The 14,712-nt window shown below is 44.1% G+C and overlaps 1 protein-coding gene across 4 annotated transcripts in view; it reads left to right on the top strand.

The window, feature by feature from the left end:
• Positions 1 to 288: 288 nt before the first annotated feature.
• The window catches only part of MCTP2 (multiple C2 and transmembrane domain containing 2), a 128,507-nt gene continuing 114,083 nt past the window's right edge, over positions 289 to 14,712 (top strand). The window contains exons 1-7 of one of the 4 annotated variants that reach the window (XM_050978379.1): positions 289 to 703; positions 4,082 to 4,314; positions 5,372 to 5,426; positions 6,546 to 6,695; positions 8,208 to 8,286; positions 9,728 to 10,116; positions 11,423 to 11,608. The gene's annotated coding sequence lies outside the window, so the exon portion shown is untranslated. The other 3 variants (XM_050978380.1, XM_050978382.1, XM_050978381.1) reach the window with 3 other exon arrangements.

Here is a 14,712-nt window from a genome sequence, read left to right as displayed (position 1 = left end):
CAGTGCTGGTTACCCTGTTTGCTGGGGGCTTTGGCAGAGGGATTTGATGCCAGGTGGGCTGAGGTGAGTGAGCAGCAAGGTGCAGGAGTCTCTGAAGGGGCTGGGGAGGAGGCAGAGTCCCCTTCTGCTGACCAGACCCATTAAACCAGGGTTTAAAAGGCTCTTGAAGCTCAACTTCTCTTTCACAGCTACAAGGGTTCAGGCAAACCTGATTGTCAGCTTGTGTCAGCCAAAATAACCACTTGAATTTATGCAAGCAGTTTAGGATTTTCCAAGTGATGCAAAACCAGGCAAAGTGGGAGAGTCTCACTGAACCTCAGGGTTTCCAGAGCTGAAAGAAGAGTAGAACTCAAAGGCCAGGCTATCTGGGAAGAGTTTTGTGAGAACTCTGGGTGAAGAAAAGGATCTAGAACAGATTTTTGTCTCTGGAGGATGCAATTCTTTAGCAAAGGTGGTGAAGGGGGCAGGAAGATCTGTGTTGGGTGCTTGAGCACAGGATTAGAGGCAGTGGGAGGGTAACCTTGAAGGCATCTCCTAATTAATGAAGTTCAACTGCACCCATGTGAAAAGGCACTGAGATGTTTTGCAGTAACTCCCCTTGTGCTGTCCCAGAGCAGTGGAGCTCTCTGTTCCTGTGTGTCCCTGTCACCCCACACCCTGGATGCTCAGAGCTGTGGCCCCTCCTCTCTCCCAGGTGGAACAGGTGAGTGTTTGGGTGCTGAATCCCTGCTCATTGCAGGGTTTTTTGGTCAGAGTGACTTTGCTTTTCCATCAGGATTATATCAGTCTGGGAATCTGTCTTCCCCATCTAGTTCTGGAACATTCTGGAGTATTGGCCACAGGCAGAGAAAGGGTGAAATGGGAGCCAGGCTGGGCATGGGAAATAATTCAGGGGCTGACCAGAGAATATTGCTCATTTTTGGAGGGTTTGGTGCCATTATTGGCATGGACCTTTAGAGTCTCTATTCCAATGTGGCACAAGGGTCTGCTTTCAGGGACTCCTTCTTACAGTTACAAAGTTACCATCTTCATGGATGAAATATCTTCTGTTAAAGGAATACTGAAAAAGAGGAAAATTTTATCTGATGTTTTTCTGCAGAACTTTGTTTTCTATACTTTGTGATCTCCTAAGAAATAGGTGTAGATTGGTCCTAAGGTACCAAGAGTGTTTTGTGGCATCTGGGATAGCAAGTACAAGTTTTGGACATCCCCCTGTGTTGATCACCTGTTCTAGGGCTGCTTTTAAATGCAAACCTTTTTTCCTATACTAAATTTTAAGGTGTTTACTGGTGGTGGGGAGAAGAACTTGTACTTTACAAGCAAACAAATATTTGTTTCCTTTACCTAGTACATACTCTCTCTCTTTCCATGGTTGCTTCTCTAACTCTCCAATCTACTTACATGTTTTCAAAATAAGAGTCTGGAAGGATTCCCAGTTTGCTCCACTCAGGCATCATTGCAATTATAATTTCACATTTGGCCTTCAGCAGAACAGAGTGTCTCATCTCTGAGAAAGGAATATTCATAGGAAAACAAATAAAAGCACTCACCAGCTGGTGCCTGGTGAATTATACTGTTCGAAGTTCAAGGATATTGAGCAGAGTATGTGCTGATTGGCATCTCTGGGGATGTTTCCCTGGCATCATTTGACTCTTTCTAGCGCTAAATTCAGGCAGACACACACCTCTGTAGTTTTTGTCTTGCTGTGTGAAAAAGATGTTTAAGCTCTCATGAACTTTCCTTGTTCCCTGTAGAGATTTGATTTGCAAATGGTCCAGGTTGGTTTCCCTCTCCCTTGATCCCAGAGAATTGCTCTCTTCAGTCCTTTATAAAACATAGGTGGAGGCAGGCTGCAGCAGCAGCTGGAATGCAGCAGCCAGGAATGCAGCCTTGGTTGCAGTGTGATTCCAGCCAGGAGCAGTGCTGTGATCTGCTTGCCTCCTGTCAGCCCTCAGTGCTACTGCTGGACAATTCTCCCTCCTCCTCCTCCTCCTCCTCCTCTCCCATCACCCAGAAAGAAAGGGGCTTGGAAAACTGCGCCTGGGGGTTAAAAGGAAAGTAAAATGCTCTGGTGTTTTCCCCCTGGTGCAAGAGGAATCATGTCACAACTTCCTTCAGTGGCTGCTACATCACAGCTTGCAACATGGAAATGCTGTCTGTGGTGAAAGAGAGTTTTAAAAGTTAACATGCAGGAATACTTTCCCCAGAATCTTGGGGGATTTGCAGCCCTGGTTTCCTCTGAACCAGATGAACAATGGGATTGCATCAGTTGTCCCCAGGATTTAGGGGAAAAAAAAGACATTTTGGTGTTAAGGCTGCACTGCAATAGTGGTAAAAATCCTGATTTTTGAAGAACAAAGTCTCTCCCAACTTGGCTGGTTAGTCTTTCTCAATACTAAATTATTTGCATCTATTGGAGATTTATAAAGAAAATTAACGGCAAGATGCTTAAAGGATACATCATTTTGGAACATCTTGCCATGTGTTTTATTGAAATGCCATAAAAAGGCATACATGCATTACAAATGCATTTATACATTACAAAACCCTTCAAAACACCCACACTCCACAGGTTGTTTTTCTCCTCTGCTTTCCTTTGTTGTATCTTAGTTCTAGGTATTGAGGATGGTAAATGTACAGACATAAATGGGTTTGGTCATTCTGTACTAAAACCTTCCTTCATATCCCTCTGCAAAGCAGAATACACTTTTTCCTCAACTTATTGATGCCTGCCTATCTCTTATCAGCTGTGCTGCAGCTGGATGTGTAAAGCACCTGGCTGCCAGCTCTGGCTGTTACCTGGAAACATCCCTCACCTTTCAGTGCTCTTTCACCCCCCTGGTCCCTAGGTTTATATTAAAAACCTTGACAGTAACCTTTTGGGTTTATCAGAGAGGCAGGGGGAAGAGCAAGCTCCAAGTACTTTTGTTATACATATATATTGTATATGTCAGCCTCAAACTGCTGAGACAAGAATTAGGTGGGTTTTTTTTTTTTTTAGGCTGCAGTGCCATAAATCTCCAGACTGGCTCTTGTAGTTTATCAGGGCTGAGTGGCTGAGGTGATCCTCCATAAACAACTCAGGCATGTGGAAGATGAATTTTAACGAGTGTTCTCAAAGCTAAGTGCTGCCTCTTGCTTCTACACCTCAAATTCACCCATTTTTTTATTTTTATGTTATATCAGAGGCTGCTCTGTGCTTTTTCCCCTCTAATTATCTACACTCAAGCTGGATTCTGTCAAACCCAGAGGGAAGGGTACAGAGCTGTGTACACAGAGGTGGGGTTTCCACCTGGCCTGATTTATGCAAGGGTTCAAACTCCCAGTCAAACCACCTGGTTTTTGAAGAGGAGGGATTAGACACTTGTGCCTAGGGATTGTTTCATTTGGTTTCGCCTGTGCAAAAGGCTTTTGTGTTTCGTGTCCTCTCTGTAAAATGTTCAACCTTGTTCTAGGAAAGGCTCCAAAGTAAATTGGAGCAGCCTCAGGGGCTGTTTTAAATCATAGCAGCTGAGGCCTTACCCCAGCACTTCACACTCCACCCTGTGTCTCTTCCACCAACACTCTCTGTAATAACCTCAGATCTTCACCTTTTCACAGGCAGAGCTCTTTGCTCTGCATCCCTGGTAGGTTTTCCTAGGTAGGCTGGGAAATCACCAGATCTGGTTCACAACCAGCAAAGAGAATGAGAGCCCCCTGGTCTTGCTGGGAAACAGACAGTCCCCAGTTACTGTAATTCAGTATTCCTGTTTATATTCTGGAGCACGCAGACTGATGAAGTAGGAAAAACACAGCTAGAATAATTGCTGCTGGGTATTGTGCTTTCATTTACAAACATAACCACTCCTGAAGCTGCTGAGGACAAATTCCCTGAACTTCCAGCATTGTGCAATTGCCCCTATTCCTTCTGTGGGGTTTCCACTTTCCTCAGCTCTGACAAATTCTGGTCCCTGACAGAGGCAGGGCAGGGAAATTGATGGATCAGTGGGATGATCCAGTACCAACAAATTCATAGTTACAAAAATAGGCAGTTATTCTTATCATTTCCTTGTTCTGACACAATTTCCTGCCCTCCTCTCAGGCTGTTCTGAAGATTGCCTGGATGACAGACCTGCTTTGAAGCCTGTCAGCCCCTCTGCAGAGCACCTCTCCTGTTAGGAATTGCTGTCCTGGAGAACAATGGCTGGGAGCAGGGTGAGGGGCAGCCTTTGATCCCACCTGGCACGTGTCCCAACGGGGCCTGCTCATGGGCACTGCTGGGTTTTGGCATTTCTGATCATATCACACTGAAGCACAGGAACTGTGCTTTGCTTGGTGAGTTTTATTAGCCCTCCTCCAGATTTAGTCATCTCCAGCCTCCTTGGAGCAGCCCAGGACAGGAGAGGGATGTGGGGACTGGAGATGCTCCTGGATGAGGTAGTTAGGACACGTCTGCAGCTGCCAAGGGAGGAAGGTGAAGGAGTTTAATTAACAGGGCTCTGCCAGTGCAGTTTATTTTGACAGAAGAGGATTAATGAGCTCTCACAGCTGCAGCCCTGCTGACAGGTCTGTGTGTGATAATGTTTGGCACAGGGGAGCAGTGTGCAGATGGAATTGATAACCTCCTTGGCAAGTGCAGCTGTCCTTGGCATGGGAAGCAGGGTAGGCTTTAACAATTCCAGCAGGACCCTCAGGGATCTGTCTGCTGGTGGCTCTGAGGATGTATGTGACACCTGGCCTGGCTTTGCAGGCTTGTCACCTTTAGCTTGCCATTCTCAAACCAAATTTGGCTTAGTCATGGTAGTTCTCAGCTCACCTTTGGTAATTTCTGGGTCTTTATTATTAAAAAGTAATTGAATTTAAAAGACTCAAGTAATTGAATTTAAGAAGAGTCCATAGGTGAGTGTTTTGTAAAACAAAGCCTGACTATTTGCTCATGGGATAACACCTGGAGAGCAACAGTAGGTGAGGCTCTAAGTAGATCTGTGGCCATGCCTACATGTAAACACTTGTTCTGATCCAGGAACCTCAACACTGAATAATTCAATTCATTCAACATCTAGGAGAATGTACAAGACTAACCCTTAGTGTCAGCAGTTCTGTGTTATTCTGATTAAACAGCCCTGGAAATATGTATTACCAGCAGGGATGGGATCTGCTGTGCTCCAGTTTTTGGCTGTGGATTTCAGCTTAGTGAGAGTTTTGTGCAATAATCAAGTGATAAAACCCCCCAAAACATTAACAGTAGCAAAAATAAAAAAGCAAACAGCTATTTTTCCTGATTCAAGTCAGTTGTGAGGAATGTAAACCTTGAGTTTTAGCTATCAATTTTTAGAAATCACAGTTGAAAACCACTATGTTAAAACCTGTGTGTGTAACTTTCTTCCTTCAGCTACCCCAGATGACAATTTATGAGCAAATGCCCATTCCAACAGGCATGGTTCAAGGTAGGAAAATACTCTCTTTTTTGAACATGCATTTTGCTGAAAAGAGACATAAAGGAAAAGAATATCTTTCATGGTAGAGCTTGGAAAAGAATAAAACTCTTTCTTACATTCACTCCCAGCCCCATGCTCTGTTCTCTAGATCCAGGACTAGGTCTGGAGCACACTATTAATCTCTAGTTTGTGTCTGTATCTTCTTCCCAGGATGATCCCTTTGTGAGAAAGCAGAGGTAATGCTAAACCAGTAATCAGCTTGTAACAACTCTGTACTTGAAGGAATGGGGAGAGGATGTACAGGGGAAATTTTACAAAAATATTGAAAGACTGGTTTGGGGTGGGGTTTGTTTTTTGTTGCTGTTGTTTTGGTGTGATTTTGTTTTAATTTTTAAAATTTTTCCAGCCCTGTGTTCATAACTTATTTGCATTACTCTCCATAGCTTGTGAAGTGCTAACCTACCCTTTTTAAAGGACCAAATGTATCTCTGCAGCTCTGGTAAGAGCTTGGGGCTGGGAGGTACAAACACCAGGGTCCAGTTTTTCCTTTTCAAGAAGTACAAGCAGAAAACCCCAACCAAAATAAGTCATTCATCATCTCCTCCCCTACCAATCACTTTGATATTATTGGAAGGATCAAGGTTTCATATTTTATCCCTGACTCTCACTGGTTTCCTGTCTAATCATGAGCCAATCATAAAAAAAAAAAAAAAACCTTTGCTTGTATCAGGCTTTTTTTCTGATAATACTTCTGAGATGGATGAGGATGCATTGATTAATGCTGGTAAATTCCTTGGAGATTCCTGGATACATTCCCTGATTTAAATCCCTGACTACACTTTTGTTCTAGAGGTTGTCAGCTGGTCTCAGGAGCCCACAGACCCACTGCTCAGCTCTGCTCTACTCTTGGGATGAATCAGAAGATGAATTTTCAAATGTTCTGAAAGCTCATTGTTTGCACAAGGAACAGTTCTCAGCATTGCTGCTCAATGGATTGTCAAGAAAATGACTGCATAGAGTCTGAATTATAAATTCTGTCACAAAATACAGCCTATTTAAAAGCTGATAATGAACCCTGAGTGCTTGAAACAATTGTCTCACATCTTTGTTCTTTCTCTCCTTGTACAGCTGATGGAAATGTTGTCAGTGCTGCTCAAATGGTGAAGCTGCACACAAACATGGGCATGGGATTGAGAAAGTGAGGAGGAAGGTTGAGGCTGTGATGGTTTCATTTCTGTGAAATTTAAGCTCAGGTTTGCCCATGTGGCATTTCCACAGGTGAGACAAAAAAATGGTCAGTGGCATTTCAGAGCAGAGAATCCAGCCCTAAAGAATGTATCACACATTTAACTGATAAGGTGAATCATAATGACATTAAGTGGGATTGAAAATATGTGGTTTTTCAAGGTAACCTGTTGAAGCTGAAAGCAAGCAGTCAAGCCATAACTAATTATCATTATTCATTTATTAATCCCAGACTTACTGACATGCTTAATTCTCCTAAAGTCTTGAGTGCATTTATTTGTGCAATTGCACAGAATGACTTAAACCTTGCAGTTGGCTTAGTTTGTGTTCTGGGAATGGCTTAACACTCAAAGAGCTGGGAGCAAACACACCCTTGGTCCTGCTCCAAATTCTGCCTGTAAACCAGGTGCTCAGCTGCAAGGAAAATGGGCTGCAACTTAGGGACTTGTAATTCTGCTCTTGGGGTCACCAGGTCTCTGGGACCCACCTGTCCAAAAGAAATGAAACAACACTCAACTCTTGCAGGATATTTCACTTTGGGGTTTGGAAAAGCCTTTATCAGCTGCATGGCTGAGGGGCTGTGTCCCAGGCTCACAAATGTCCCAAGCAATCTGTCAAGCCAAGTGCTGTAAACACATCAGGAAATCTGGGGGTGAACAGGTGGGTGCAATCAGAATCGTTCAAAATCCTGATAAGAACATCTTCAAAGCTTCTGGTGGTGCTTCCAGTGGCCACCTTCCACTTGTAGGTGAGATAAGAGGAGGAATTACTGACAAGCTTTTAACTTGATGGAGCTCCAAAAACTTGCTAGCAGATACACTAGCAGTGAGGTCAGGAAAAGGAGGTTTAACTTCCATGGGAAGGAAATCAGGTTAGATCTACACCAGAAATTCTTTCCTGTGAGGGTGATGAGGTCTTGGCACAAGGTGCCCAGAGAAGATGTGGCTGCCTCATCCTTGGCATTGTCCAAGGCCAGGCTGAAGTGGATTGAGCAACTTGTTCTAGTGAGAGCTGTCCCTGCCCAGGGCAGGAGGCTGGAGTTGGGTGAGCTTTGAGGTTCCTTTCAACCCAGACCATTCTGTGACTGTTTTCTTCTATGATTTGATCTCCTTTTGCCCCTGTGCCCTCACGCCTCTTCCTCACAGCCCTGAAGAAGTGCTGCTGCAAAGAGGTTTTGCAGAGAGGTGGGCTGGATATAAATGCTTCACTTGCTGCCTCTCTGAAAGGTTGCAGCTGAACCTGTAATTAGGAAAGGATCTAAACCCATTATTTTTAGCAGACTCACATTGATCCACATTAGCCAGGTTTTGGTAAAGGCTGAGAAGGTAATTTTTTCTTTTAGTATACAGGGTATGCATACAGCATGTCAGAATACAGGGTAAGAAAATGCAGGTAAAGAAGAAAAGTTGCAATTTTATTTTTTTCTTTGCTGAGAAGACAGGTCTTCTTTCCCTCCTGAGAAAATGAGATATTCACACAAAAGATGAGTAGGATTTGATAACGCCAACTATGGTTCTCAATTATTTATTTTCTCTTCCCTCACAGGAATTGATAATGACATCCTTAATAAAATCCAGAAGAAAAATATTTGTGTGCATGAAGAGAAGGTGTACAGGGGCTCTTTGTGAGTACAGAAAGTTAATAAGAAATCTTGTTTAGACATACACATTTCAATTTCTCATGCTGAAATAATTCTGTTTGCTGTATTTTTAACCGTGCCTTTTTTCCCTTTTTTTGACAAACTGTTTCGCAGGGGGATTTAATTAGTGCTCATCTTTAAGTCATACTTAATGACTTATTGTTATAATAATGCATATCTTGGCTCTTGATGACTTCAGATTACATTGCATAAATCCATAGAATACCCTCAGATTGATGTCTTGGTGACATTTCCAAAGTTTCACGTTTCCTACTCTCTTCCCCTTAGCCTGCCAGTGATGGAAACCTCCCATGCCAAAGATCTTCCCAGTACTGTCCTCCTTTATTTCTCTCAGTTAGCAGTGAAGTAACAAAGAACTTGATATTCAGCATTCTGTGGCCTTATCAGCATCTTTAATACATATGTGATGCCTAAGACAAGAAAATTTCTCAAGCTCATGTTTTGCACAGGCCATATTTGGGTAATCTTGTAAGAGTTAATCAATTTATCTCTTTATTGCCACTGAGTTGTGGCAAGCTTTTCTCATACTGGCTCTGAGAATTTAATTTCTCTATCTCTTTCTCCTATTGCATCCAAGGAGCACTGTTACATTTCATTTTGGCAGAGGCACACACAAGCTGCTTTCCTTTGCTACTCCCTAAATCAGCAGCCACCTTTATTACATTGCCTTGGGGCATGTGTAGAGTTTTTTTTCTCTCTTGGCTGCAGCCTTTGACAAAACATGCACAGAACTATATTTGATACACATTTTGTGGGATCACACACCTAAGAGAAAAGTGTTTTAAAGGTTGTGTTGTTTTAGTTCTAAAGTTATCTAATTATCTGAAGCTGATATTTTTCTTGGTTTAGATGAAAGGAAAACAAAAACATTGGTGCCATAAGTTTCCTTTCTTCTCTGTTTTCAGCTGAGCTCGTTGATTAGTTTTCTGATCTCAGCCAACTTCCCCTTAGATTTTTGATTGCATGAGCTGAGTAAAACTGTCCTATTCATCATGTAGACAAACTGTGGGAAGGTTTATGCAATTTAGGAGTTGCTGTATACCTGTAACACTGTCTGCAGTAACCAGTGTTGTTGTTGAGCTTGTGCTGGAACATCAGGATCTGGCCCTTCAAACATGACCTTTAAGGCAGGAGGCAAAATAAAGCATTGCCAGGTTTTTTTCCCAGTTCCTCTAAAATTGCTCACGTGTTCAAGTAATAATCTTCCTGATATGTAGCTCCCAGCTCCTGAACTGGTGGCTCCTGGTCCTTTTTTTTTGGTGAATCCATGTGGAACTGTGCATAGGTGTGAATTCTTCCTCTCCAGATTTTGCTGTAAGAATTGGAAGAACGATTTTTGTTTTCCCCACATTTTTATTCAGTGGTTAGAGAACGACTCCCAGCACTGTGACACCCTTCTCCACAGGTCCATGACCATTTCTGTTGTGCAATGACACAAGGTGGTTACATCACCAAGTTTCACTCGATGCTGAGAGATGGGTGTCACTACGTCAGCTGCAAGGTGTAATTTCTGACCAGAATGACACATATGGAATGCAAATATGTTCCACCACAAGCTTGTCCTTCCCCATTTCATGGCTCTGCACCTCCTGCAGTGATACCACGCTCCAGGGTTGTTGAACAGGGCAGGTGGGAGTGGTGACTGGGTGAGCTCTCCGGGAAGGTGCGTGACCCAGCGTGCTCCAGAAACACCCTGGCACTGAAGGCGTTGTTGGGAGGCGTTTGCCTTTCCACACCATGGCAAACTCCTGAAGAAACACATGTGGGACCACGTTTCAGGGGCAGACACACCAGGTAAGCTCAGCACCTTACCCAATCCTGCCTCAGTTTTCTTGCCTGCAACACGCCTGCAGCCCTTGGCTCCCTTGTCAGGCACCTGGAGATGCTGCCAAAAAAACGTGTTGGGAGATGCAGCCAAGAACAAGTGTTACGTGGCAGCAGCGCTGCTGCTGATTGTATTTCCCTTGGCCTGTCGTCATTTGTGTAGTTTCCTTCCTAGCTCCACCCTCACCCAGGGCTCTCCAGGGCAGTGCTGCCAGTCCCCTGCCCTTTACCAACCTCATCCCCGATGTCCCTGGGTATTGGCTTTGGTGGGAATTTGATGCTTTGGTCTTGGTGTGGAGTGGGTGGGCAGGATGCAGGTCTGGGAGGGGAGGATGATGCTGCGAGCGACAGGACCTGCAGGGGGATGCTCCAGGGGGATGTCCCAGGAAGATGCTCCAGGGGGATGTCAAGGTAATGTTCCAGGAGGATGCTCCAGGGAAATCCTCCAAGGGGACGCCCCAGAAGGATGCTCCAGGGGTATCCCCCAAGGCGATGCCCCAGGGCGATGCTCCAAGGGGATGCCCCAGGAGTATGCTCCACGGGTATGCCCCAGGAAGATTCTCCAGGGGGATGCTCCAGGAGGATGCTCCAAGAAGATGCTCCAGGAGGATTCTCCAAGGGGGATGCCCCAGGAGGATGCTCCACGGGAATGCCCCAGGAAGATTCTCCAGGGGGATGTCCCAAGAGGATGCTCCAGGGGGATGCCCGGGAAGCGGCGCGCAGCGGATGCCGGCGGGGCGGGTTGCGGGCAGCCCCGGAGGTTCGGGGGCGGGCGGGCAGCGGAGCGCGCAGGGAGGCGCCGGCGGCGGCACCGCCCCGGCAGGCGGGAGGGGACGGGGACAGGGACGGGGCCACACGGGGCGGCGGTGACAGCGGCGACAGCCTCACGTGCCCGGCCGGGAGCGGCTCGGAGCGAGTCCGATGGGCGGCTGCGGGCGCGGCCGGCAGGTAAAGGAGGGCAGCGCGCCTGGACAGGGCAGCCCGGCGGGTTCGGGGAGGGTGGTTCTGTAGTTTGGGGTTTTTTCTTGTTGTTTGTTTGCTTTTTTGAGGTCTGGCGGGTTTCGCCCGTTTTCTGCCAGCTCGGTCGCTCTCTCTGTTCCGCTGCTGATGCTTCCCCAGGCACCCCGCAGAACGAACTTTGCCGCGGCAGGCTCGGGGTTACTTTGCTTTTTTTGCTGTGCGATGCTGTTCCTGGGACTCGCACCTCGTGTGAATGATGCTTTTTGTTGCCGTTGATGTGAGAAAATGATGCTGGGGAAATTCTCTGCTTCCTCAGGCAGCTCTCACTGAACCGACGCATCCCCATGTGCACTTGCTGGCTGAAATTGAGTTGGTTGGCTGTTGACTTTGACTAAATAAATAAGCCACTTAACAGTAATAATAAAACAATCCCTAAACTAAAAACAAACAACAAAGTGGAATATTCACACAAGTGCATTGACATAGTGGAGTTGTTCTAAGGGTAACTTTAAAGGAAATGTAGTGCATAAGGCATAGTTTGTTTAGTTTTGGGTGGTTTTTTTTTTTTTTTTTTTTTTTTTTTTTTTTTGGCGGGGAGGCGTTTTGGTAGCTTTTCTTTTAATTTGTTTTTTAAAGAGCTGCTCATATAGTTGTAATGAGAAATAGTGTGAATTTTCATTGATATTTGCCTAGCACAACTATGGCAACTGGCAGGGATCCAGTTGGTGCCCTTAGTTTTATGACAGTCGGTTGGCCAAAGCACACTGAAAGCTGAATTGCTGCTACGAGGCATTAAGAAAATAGAAGCTCTCACCTGGATATCTTCCTATTAGGTTACTGTGATTAAACTGTAGAATTTGTCACGTATTTTGTAGTAATTCTCAGAAATGATACTGTTGAGAGAGTCGATTTAGCTGTCAAGATGAATGAGTGTATTTGAGTAATAATCTTACTTGTTTGATTTCTTGCTGCTGTTCAATGCCATCATAAAATAGCTTATCATAAAGCAAATAAACTTGCATGTGCTGTAGCCTGAAGATGGATTCAGTATGTGTAGTTTCACTTTGCCATACTTGTGGCAGGAAAAAATCAAAAATGGTGCAGAGAGGAAATTTTAATTTTATTTCTTAACAATTCTGCGCTTTTAAAAAAATAAGAATGGTAAATTTTGTGCAGTTTAGACAGGTTTAACTTTGATTATGTTAAAGGAGCTATGGGATAGTTTGTAGTTGTGTGGGTTTAAGGTGTCAATTATAAACAAGGGCATGAGGAGAGGCACTGCTGTCATTGACAGGAAGGTGGGTGTCTAAACAGCCTGGGGATTCCTGTAATCATCCCCTCCTGGGACTGTGCATGAGGCTGTGCCAGTGCTAGAAGTGTTGCTTATCATGTCATTCAAGGTAATTAGAACCATAACTGACTCAATTCCACTCATTTCACTGAAGTTTTTTTTTTTTTTCCCCCGGTGTCTTTTTCATTTGGTAATTAAGCCGCTGCTTTTGGACTCACTGTACCTCTTACTTGAACAGATGATTATTAAAAAAATCTACCTGTAAGGAACACTCCTGGGGAGAACAGTGGTTGCACCTTGGATATTGAAGTTCAGTGGGATTTGGTGGAGCTGGAGTCAGGTTGTGTGTGTGGCTGGAGTGGGCTTGGGAATGGGAATAAACCTCACCCCAGAAGTTTCTTGGTTGGTCCCACAGACATTTCCAGGCAATACTGAGTGTGTTCTTCTCCTCCTTTAGTCTACACTGTGCAGATTTGCCCATTTTATCTTTAATTTTCATAGACAGCAGAAGGTTGGCATGAGGCCCCCACCAGTGGCTGTCAGATTGAGGCAGGATGTGTGTAACAACTTGTGCTGTCACTTCATTGTGAGAATTTTGGGTTTTAACTGTTCTGTTCACCCATCACCTGTACCATGAACTAATTCTAGTGTAAGGTTTTGGATTCCAGTGTCCCAAAGTGCAGAGGGTTGGGGGTCTCATCCTGGGGTCCCTCTGCCTGGGCACAGGGGACAGGGAAGCTTTACCTCAGCAGAGGAGAGCAAAGCATGCCAAGTATGCTCTGCATTTCCTCTGTGTTGTTTCCACCCTTGAGTTGGAAAATTGCTCCTGATTTCCTCAGAATTGGAGGATTTATATTGGCACTTTTCCCACATTCCCATTTTACTTCCAGTTGTACTTATTAGATAACACGCTTGTATAGGAGCTTGTTTATAAGAAAAAGAACTTTTTTTTTCAATCTGTTTCCTATTCAGCTTAAGCATTTAAATGTTCCCTGGGCTCAAGGGGTCTGTTTCTCAAGACTTAACTAGACTTTTCAGGATTGTGAGGATGTTGGAACCACGAGTACCTTGAACTCTGATTTTAAATCATGTATCAGTGTAACAGCTGATCCTGAGTGCACCTCTGTTTCCTGAGATGATGATGCTGTAAAATCATCATAGAACCAGATGGAATATTCCTATTTGGACAATTTACATGTCTCAATATCAAGGCTTTCTTTGTGTATCCCACTGTAATCCACATAAGATTTTCTGTGATCCACATAAGAATTAACTCCCCATTGTCTTCTGTGTGAGGATTCTAATGAAGACCAAGAGTGATAAGAGAAACTGGGCCAAGTCTTCCATGTTAGATCAAATGATTGATCTCCTTTTTATATGCCTGGCAATTTCTGCCTTGGAGAAATTAGCTTGGGTGTAACTACAGGTTCACCAGCATAGCCACGGAGTGGGTTGATTGCTGCGTGGGCAGATGGTTTTGGTTCAATTTAGGGATCAGTAGTAAGGAAGCTTTGTTGATAGAGACTTTGTTTCTGTTAGATGTTCTCTATCTTCTCTGGATATTGGGTGTCTTCTGAGCTGCAAGGCACTGTGGATGTGCAGTCTGTCTGTCCTGCCCTGAGGATGTCACCTCCTGAGGCACATTTGACTTTTGGCACCCCTGTGGCCTCATGCCTCGCTGCGCCAGGGTAAACACTTGCAGAAATATAATTGTATTTATAGTAACTCATCAGAAACCTACTCTGGAGTGATATAAAGGAGGATCTTGCTCTAAATTTTTTAAAATATTTAGGGATTACAAGTTTTTCTTAATCAAAAACTTCAGTCCTTTAAAAAGCTACACAGCCAGAGGTAATTTTCAAACCCTTTAAACTATTCTTTCAACTTTGAAATTACTTGGTAAAATATTTGTAAAGACTGTAGAAAATTAGATGGTAATTGCCTTTTCTTGAAACATTCTTAGATGGTTTTGAACTTAGGTTGTTTTGCACTACGTTATATATTCAGACAAATCAATTATCTTGGGGGTGGGGGAAGCCTGTGGTGTGTGCCAGGTCAGCCAGGTTTGGATGGTGTAACAGTAACCAGGTTCCTTGAATGAACTTCTCTTTCAATTAAGAGTTCATTAGAGAGGAGAATGCAGGAGTGGGAATAATCTGAGTGATGTGGAGTAAACAGAGAACAATTATTTATAATTTCACATAATTCAAGATGTTAAAGAGGTAAGAATAAATGAACAAGATTCAAAGATTTTTTTTTCCCCTAAGATACTCTTCAATTAAAAAAAAAAATCTTCCACAGCTAAATTATGCTTC

The sequence above is a fragment of the Serinus canaria genome, chromosome 10, assembly GCF_022539315.1.
Source record: "Serinus canaria isolate serCan28SL12 chromosome 10, serCan2020, whole genome shotgun sequence".
Lineage (NCBI taxonomy): Eukaryota > Metazoa > Chordata > Aves > Passeriformes > Fringillidae > Serinus > Serinus canaria.
The sequence above is the reverse complement of the archived record's forward strand: the minus strand, read 5'-3'. Positions and strand labels throughout refer to the sequence as shown.